Source organism: Pteropus vampyrus, unplaced genomic scaffold (assembly GCF_000151845.1).
Source record: "Pteropus vampyrus isolate Shadow unplaced genomic scaffold, Pvam_2.0 Scaffold453, whole genome shotgun sequence".
Lineage (NCBI taxonomy): Eukaryota > Metazoa > Chordata > Mammalia > Chiroptera > Pteropodidae > Pteropus > Pteropus vampyrus.
The window spans coordinates 321,078-329,883 of record NW_011889234.1 but is presented as its reverse complement, the minus strand read 5'-3'; positions in this window follow the sequence as shown (position 1 = coordinate 329,883).

Here is an 8,806-nt window from a genome sequence, read left to right as displayed (position 1 = left end):
TCTTGATAAAAGTCAGTCTTTATAATGACCTACAAGGCTCTGCACAATGTGTTTCTATCGACACCTCCTATGACCACAGCTTCTATCACGCTCCCCTTTATTCATTTCGCTTCATCCACACTGGCCTCCTCCTATTCCTTGACCACACCAGGTCCATTTCCATGCTCACATCTCACGTTTACAATGAGACCTACCAATTGAAACTGCAAACTGCCCACCTCTGGATCTCCTCATTCTTTTTACCCTGTTCTACTTTATATATACACACACACACACACACACACACACACACACACACACACACACACCTACATATATATGTATATGTATGTACATGTGTATATATGTATATATATATCCATATATATATCCATATCCATATATATATACATATATATACATGTACATACATATACATATATATGTATATATAGCATAAGCTTTATGAAAATGGATTTTGTGTGTGTGTGTGTTTTTTCTTCACTGTTGTATCCCAGGTGCCTGAATAGTACACATAATAGGCACCCAATAAATATTTATTGAAATAATTTGTTGAGTTACTGAATATATGAATTGGTATTTGGGACTGGAACACGGGATCAGAGTTCTCTTTCTAGGCTGATCTTGTCCCAAGCAAGTATTTGTTGGGCTAAGCTGAATTTTTACTGCCTGGTTTTTATTGATGGTACTTAGGTGCTAAATAAATCTGACCGTGGTGTATGTATATTTGCATTAGCATAAAGAGCATTTTCTGCAAACACAACTCGAAACTCTTAATTGTCTTTCCTTGAATGTACTACATTTTAGTTGCTTCTGTTGAGTATCATTGTGTATTCATGGTCTGCATAAATTTTTCTTTTCCTTTTCAATGCTCAAGTTGTCACAATCTGGCCTATGGGAGTCCCAGAGATCTTTGCAAGCATTTTGCTTTTTCACAACAGTAAGGTTTTCTAACTCATTTCTGCATTCTCTGCCCCAAACATAGAGTCATGGAGTCAGCTACTCTCCAAGGAGCTCTGGTTCCTTTTGTAGAAAATAACACTAAAGACAAAAATCTAGCTGCTATAGGGACCTGTACCAGATTGTGCCCTAAGAACACAGGTGGAGGCGGCATCAAAATCAGACCACTATATTGACAGACAGATGTGGTAATATCTGGAAAAGATTTCATTAGTCAGGGTTCGGTCAGGAAAACAGAAATCGCACCAGGAATTTCCACTGGAAGAGGTATAATACAAGCAATTTATTACAAAGGTGTTAAATAGCTGTGGGAAAAGCAAATAAGTAATGCTAGGTAAACCAGAGATGAATGGCTGAGGGAGGTGCTTCTGCTGGGCTGGGAAGCAGAAGGGAAAAGGGAGTGATCCTGGAAACCATCCCTTGAGAGGTGGGCTGGGCAGAGCTGATAACCCCAACTACTCTTCACAGGAGCCTGCTCGCTGGGTCCTGGAAGCAGGGCACGGTTAAGTAGGGGCCCTGGCTGCTGAGAAAGATGTGTCCCGATTGTCACTGGCACCTCAGGGAAGCTGTGTGAGGCTGGTGTTGGGACTGCAGAAAGAAACTAGAAGCTAAAGCTGGCTGCTGCTAGCGATCTCCCAGCAGGAGGTAGGAGCTGGAAAAGAGCCCTTCTTCCCCTGCTCCCTCATGTCCTACCAGGGCCTCCCCAACCACAAGAATGTGGAAAATGTGGCTCAGCTCCAAAACCTCAGAGAAAGGTGGGTCTGGAGTGTGGCGACGATAGTTGAAAAACTACACCCATATGTTTCAATTCAACTCTAACTTACGTCCTTTTTAAAAAGAATTATTTTTTTTGTTCTGGTTTAAAATATTCCCTGAGTTACCAGTGTCTTCATGTGTTGCATAATTCTTATCAATTTTAATATGATATCAAATATACATGTATACACATTCATATAATGATATTTAAATATCATTATAATGTTAATGGATATTATTACACACGAATATCCATTTATATTTATTTTACTCAGAGTCTGACCTGGACTGGAATTACATTCTCTTACTCTCTTTTATTGTGGTAAAATATACATTGCATAAAATTTACTATCTTAACCATTTCTAAGCATATAGTTCAGTAGTTTGAGTATGTTCACATCGTGCGACCGATCTCCAGAACTCTTTTCATCTTGCAAAACTGAAAATCTATACCTTTTAAACAACATCTCACAATCCCCCTCCTCCCCCAGCCCCCAGCAACCACCACGTTCTATATTCTGACTCTACCAATTTGCCTACTCTAGATAAATTTGTGGATTCATACAGCACCCATCTTTGTGACTGGCTTATTTCACTTAGCACAATGTCCTCCAGGTTCACCCATGTTGTAGCATGTGTCAGAATTTCCTTACTTCTTAAAGTTTTTAAATATTCCATTATGTATATAGATGCCCATCACATTTTATTTATCCATTCATCTGTCAGCGCTGATTTGGGTTGCCTCCACCTTTTTGGCTATTGTGAATAATGCTGCTATGAACATCGGTGTACATTTCCCTGCTCTTCTATAATTCTTCTCTTGCTCTTTGGCCCTCCTTCTACAGGGGTGGTTCTTAACCATATCAGACCTAACATCTTTTATCCTTAAATGACGTTCATAAATAATGTAGCCTCCCTACCACATAATTTCGGGAAAATCGATAGAATAAAATAATATATGTTTTATTGTGAGTAAATATCTGGGAATGATCACACAGGGGATACAATGAAATAATCAAATGTTTGTACATTGCACATGGTGGCCACAGCCGAGAGTGTGAACTGTCTCAGGAATACTGTATTGATGATTTAAATAGCAGAAGTAGTGTTGCCTGGTGGCATGATTTCCTGATATGGGTCACCAACACTTAGTAAAATTTGTAATGAAGCAATCTTTCTTCAATGTCCAAAACAATTGTTATCTTGGGAACTACAGTGCATATTTATTTTAGACAAAATATATTTGATGTTTCTGTGTAAAACAGAATTAGGTCTTGACTCAAATAATTTTAAAGAGATTTTTTCCCCCTGTGAACACCAGATAGAACATTGAAAGTCTGTGAAGGACATAAGATGATTTGTTGTGCAGGATGGTCCGTTGATTTGCAGAACATCTAGCATCTTTGGCCCATGCCACTAAATGCCAGTAGCACCCCTTCAATCATGACGACAGCTGAGAACTGCTCCTAGACATTTCCAAAATGCCCTCTAGGAGTCAGTCCTGCCCAGAGTAAGAACTGGCATTCTATAAGTAGGTAGAGTCTCTGTGCCTCTATCAGTTAAGTCTCACCATGATAATGCTGTGTGACTGTAGCTGCTATGAGAAAAAAATCTTGCAGATTTATTAGTCTAATTGTCCAATTAATGTGCTCTGAAATCCACTGCAAAGTTTGTGCCAAGGCCATGCTTCCCACGAGTTGCTCCCAGTGGCTGAGCACTTTGGGGATGCTTCAGCAGACCGGTTCCTGGAAGGCTAGAGACTCCTCTAACAGCTGACTTTGGCTTGAGGTTCTCAATAGTTTTGGTGAAACTTCCTTAGACTGCAAGGAAGTCTAGGACATTTCTAGCCAACATTCCTTCTCTCTCTCCTTCACTTGGGATCAGATTGGCACTGTGTCTGACAGCTCTACAAGCTTTTAGCTCCCTCCCTATTTTTTCTCACATAGGAATATCCCGAATAAAATCCTTGTATATGTTATCTCATTTTGGCATCTGCTTCTTAGAGGACTTGGACTAACATGGTAACAAAGAACCACAAAACTTCATGGCACACAACAATAACTTTTTATTGCTCACATTTCAGGGGTGGGTAAGGGCAAGGGGAGACTAGACAGCTCTGTTGATCTTAGCTGGGCTTGCTGCTATATCTGGGGCTGACTAGCTAATAGCCGATCTAGGATGAATTCCACTATGATGACTGAAGACTCAGGGGTGCTCCACATGTCTCTTATCCTCCAGCAGGTTAACCTAGGCATATTCTGATGGCAATGATATCAGCAAAAGAGAAAAGCTCAATGTTTAATCCTATTTCAAACCTCTGTTTGCCTCGGGTCATAAACATTGGCTAAAGAAAATCATATGACAGAGCCCAGACTGAGTTGAAGGACCCTGAAAAGTAATATGACAAAGGATCACGATACAGGGGCAGATGAGGTAGGGGACAATTTTCATAATCAGTCACAATGTCCGTGTATTTTTCATAGTAGTGAAGGACCATTCGTTCTCCGGTTTTTTTTTTTTATTATAATTCTCAAATTTTTCTACAATTGCAACATTGTAGAGTCACTTATTAATAGAGAGGAAGTGTGAAATGTTGAGTATTTACCAAAGACTCTGACTCATCCACATGAAGCTATTTAAACTGGAGAGGACTTTTATGCCATTCACTGTCAAGTTAAAGCCATTTTCTCCTCCTCGAAATGACCCAGTGCTGTGACAACCCATGACAAAGATTAGGTCATTTACAGATGGCAAATAATCTACATTTCCTTTGTACATCAGAGTGATTTATTGAATTTTCAAACCCCTTCCATACAAAAGTACAGAAAATTAGACATTATTATTTTAAAAATAAATTTGAATGAATTCAAAATTATCTCAATGATAACATCACTTGCAGGCCAACATTCTTTCTTAAGCAGGAGGAAAACATTTGCTGTGTTACAGGTCAGTAGCCAGGAATTACATCTAAGCCCAGGTCCACCCGTGGCTGTGGGCACTGTGTCTAAGCATCATTTGTCATGCGTGTCCTAGTAGAAAATGAGTGGAGAACCACAGTGCAAGCCCACAGTGGCCTCTCTCTGCTCCAAGCTTCTGGAACCCATACCTTTCTACTAAGGTTGCTCAATTCTGTTCGCAACAAAATCAAGAATAGAGCCTTCCACACCAATGTTTATTTTCTCTTGTAAAAAAAAATTAATGTTTTGTATCGGGCCTAGTTAGTACTTGGATAGGAGACCACGTAGGAATACCAAGCGCTGTAGGCGTTTAAAAAAAATTAATGTTTTGCGATTTTGAAAAATTGTTAGCCTACAGAAAAATTCCAAGAAGAAAACAGTGAACACCCATCTACTCCTTACCTCGTTTTACCAGCCATTAACATCTTGCCTCCCCCATTGCATCACTCTCTTTATACTTACGCACATTTCCACCTTGCCAAGCCACCCAAGAATAGTGTGGAGACACCATGACACTTTACCCCCCGCCAAAAAATTTCCAACCTCTTCCAAGAATGAACCCATTGTCCTATTACCCAGAACACTGTTGCCACACACCTTAAAAACTCAACTTTGACTTCAAGACACAGTCCACATGAAATTTCCCTAATGGTTTCAAAATTATGCATTAGTTTCTTTTAATCCAGATTCCATTGCATTTGGTTATTATATCTCATTAATCTCTTAACTGGAAGAATGAAAAATATATAGAGGCCTGAGTCTTACCCCAGAACTATAAAAACAACCTTTTTAGGGTTGGAGCCCTGGAATCTATTCTTTTTAAACTTGTTCTAGATGATTCTGATGGGAGATCACTGAGTTCTTCTTGTAGGGTCAATTTTCTTTTTAGGAGTCCCAGTAGTTTCTCAAACAAACTTTAGTGAATTCTGTGCCAGACATAATACATTTGGGGGAGAACTATAACTCATTATCGTCACTATCCATTTCATCTTTACTCTATCTAATCTCCCTTCCCTCTAATCCCATCTACTTCTCACCTTTTAACATTGTACTCAGTAAGAAGGACTTGAATGACAAGCTTTGAAGGCCCAACCCTACACCTTATATTGGACTTTTCTTTAATTCTAAACTCTGTTATTAGTTCAATGCCCTTGTAAATACTTTTTGATTGAATAATGTGGGGTGGAGAGGATTGGCTTTTTGCAATGCAGGTTCCTAGGCCCTCCTCCTCCAGGCTCAGAATATGAGTTTTAATCAGCTCTCCAAGTAATCCATACTCCTCCTTTTTTTTTTTCTTTTTTTTTTTTGTATTTTACTGTATGGGCCTTTCAAGGTGATTTATTCTTTCTAAGCAACTGAGAAAACATCTGGTTGTGTCCCTGAATTAAATCCCTACTCTGAGAACCCTTGCCCACAAACACAGATACCAAACTAACTTGCATTGCCATTTTTAACTCATCTCTTTCAATGCTCCTATTTCAGCAGTCCTCTCGAAGAAGAACATGTCAGTTAACAGAGCTTTAGCGCTTCTCTAAAACCATAGAAACAGACATCTTATTTTTGTTTCATCCTGTTTTTTACTCCCACTTTGACCAAATGCCCTTTTTCACATTGACTCAAAATGTTTTTCTGAGTCTGCACCTGACCTTTTGGTTCTAAGGGCATCTTTATGGCCCTTTTTTTCGTTTTCCTTTTTGGTGAGTAGGGATGATACCGAGAGGAGCCTCGAGGAACAAGTACAGATTGCAAAGTCACCTGCACTTGCCTTCCAGTATGCCACTGCGAATTAAGTTGTCCATCATGGAAGAAAAAGAACTTATTACTTTAGATTTTCATTCTGCTTACTGTTTGTTAAGGAATTTGATCTATTTGGAAAGCAAATATTCTTTTTTAAAAATCACATTGCATTTTCAATAAAGCTGTGTTTTGTTGGCACGGGAAGGATTAAACTGAAGTTTAATCTTTTAATATAATTGTTAAACTATCTGATGTCTCTCAGTAAAGGTAAAGAAATACTCTAGAACCCACATTTGCCTGTGATGAGGGATATAATTTTCTTTTTCAGTCTATTCACAGTGATTCTAGTAATGCCACTAGTGATTCTAGTGAAATAATGTGGAAAATATCGAACTGTCACCAGATGTGAAGTCGAAATGGAAATAATCTCTTTACTAGCAGAGGCCACCATGTGTGTGTAATAAAAACTACCCACCAATACATAAGTATATTGGGAGTGATAAACAGTCACTTTGACAAGGTAGGAGAAACACCATTCTTATCACTTTATTAGAAAAAAACTCATAGCATTGCTCTAATGAAGGAAACTGATTTTTCTTTATGATGGATAGTGCAGTCATGGTTCTAGGAACATGATTAAATGATGCCAAAGGAAGTTTCTAACCATCATCCAAAGAGACACCAGAGCAAGGGCACTTCTGGAAGTAGTGACTTACATGTGCTGTTCCGGTCTAGGACATATGCACATTTAAGCTTTAAGGCTGTTACTGTGGATCGAAGATGGCTGTACATTCTTTGTTACTCCCTCCTTTTAGAGGTGGAGTCTAATTCTTCTCCCCTGAATTTGGGCTGGCCTTCGTGACTTGCTTGATGTTCTGGAACTTTCGAGGCCAGGTCGGAAGAAGTCTTGCAGCTTCTACCTAGATTTCTTAGGACACTCATTCTGAGAGAAGTCAACCACTATGTAAGAAGTTTGACTACACTGAGATCACTAGGCTTTGAAGGGAGTCCAAGCTAGCCACACTGAGAGAAAGAGATGCCCAGCCAGCTACAACTGTTCCAGCCACACTAGACCAGGCACCGGGTGTGTGAATGAGTCATGTTGGACATTCTAGCCTCAGTAGACGCAAGGTGTAGAAGAATCAAGGATCCCAGAGGGTAGCCAGAACCGAGGCCATAGGCATATGGCCCAAGTTGAACTATCCCAGCCACCTCAGCCATTAAGCCACCCACCTGAGGCTCCAGTCATCATGAAGCAGAAATGAGACTCCCTGCTCTGTCCTCTCTGAATTTCTGTTCTACAAAATCATGAGCATAAGAAAACGGTTTCTGTTTTATGCCACTGTGTTTTAGAGTGGTTTGTTACACAGTAGTAAATAACAAGAAAAAGTGTTGAAGAGAGGATTTTTATTACTTAGCTATTGCCACAATAATGCAGTATGACACTTGGCATCAAAACTTGGTGGATTTCAACAACAGTATTTATTTTTCTTACTCATGGGTCTGTGTATTGCCTGGGGAGCTCTTTAGGCTGTGAGGGTGCTGGGCTTGCTCAAGGCTGAAGGTTGGATTCAAACATAGTGATATATTGTCTTTTATTTGGTGCCAGGCAGAAGGGGGAGGATCTACATGGGGCATGCTAGGTTACACATATGCAGGAGTCCAAGAGCAACCTTGCAAAACATTTTGATACCTCTGTTTGCTTCACATCCAATCCATTGGCCAAGTAGATCACATGGTTAAGTTCAAAGTCAAAAAAGTAAGTACATTTCCATCCAAGTGGGAGAAAAAATAGAAGAAAGACTGCTGAACAATGCTCCAACCTACCGAGAGATTCAAGCATCAGATGGTGGTGGTGGTGGTGATGGTGAGTGGAGTCAAATTGACCACTTTTAAGGTATTTCTATAATTTGATACTTATACATCTAAACCTAGAGAGAACACTTGTAAGTGTTGTGTGGAGAGGAGGTATCTAAATACAGGAATCAATTTTTTGATTGTACTAAATAACTACAAGCAGGGGCAGAAAATTATGAAATGAAAAAATCGTGTAATAGAAGAGCAAAGGAGAGGGATTTTAAAAGGAAAGAAGGAGAGAAAATAAGCAGAAAATGAAACCTTTTACCAATTGTTGGGGAGATCAGGAACAGACACATCTATTTCTTGCTTTGCCTCACATGTAGGCAGAGCAGCTATGTGGTAGTCAGTCCATGAAGGAAGCCCCAAGAGACCAGCGCCTCCTTACAGAAAGGTTTTGCTAGTCCAATAACTGATACATTCGGTATGGCATGGGTACCCTCAGACACTGCTCCCCAAATCAGCACTACACTATGTCCAATAAAAGTGCCCATAGCTCAGGGAGTGCCCCACTCTCACTTGAGGGTTAACTATTAACA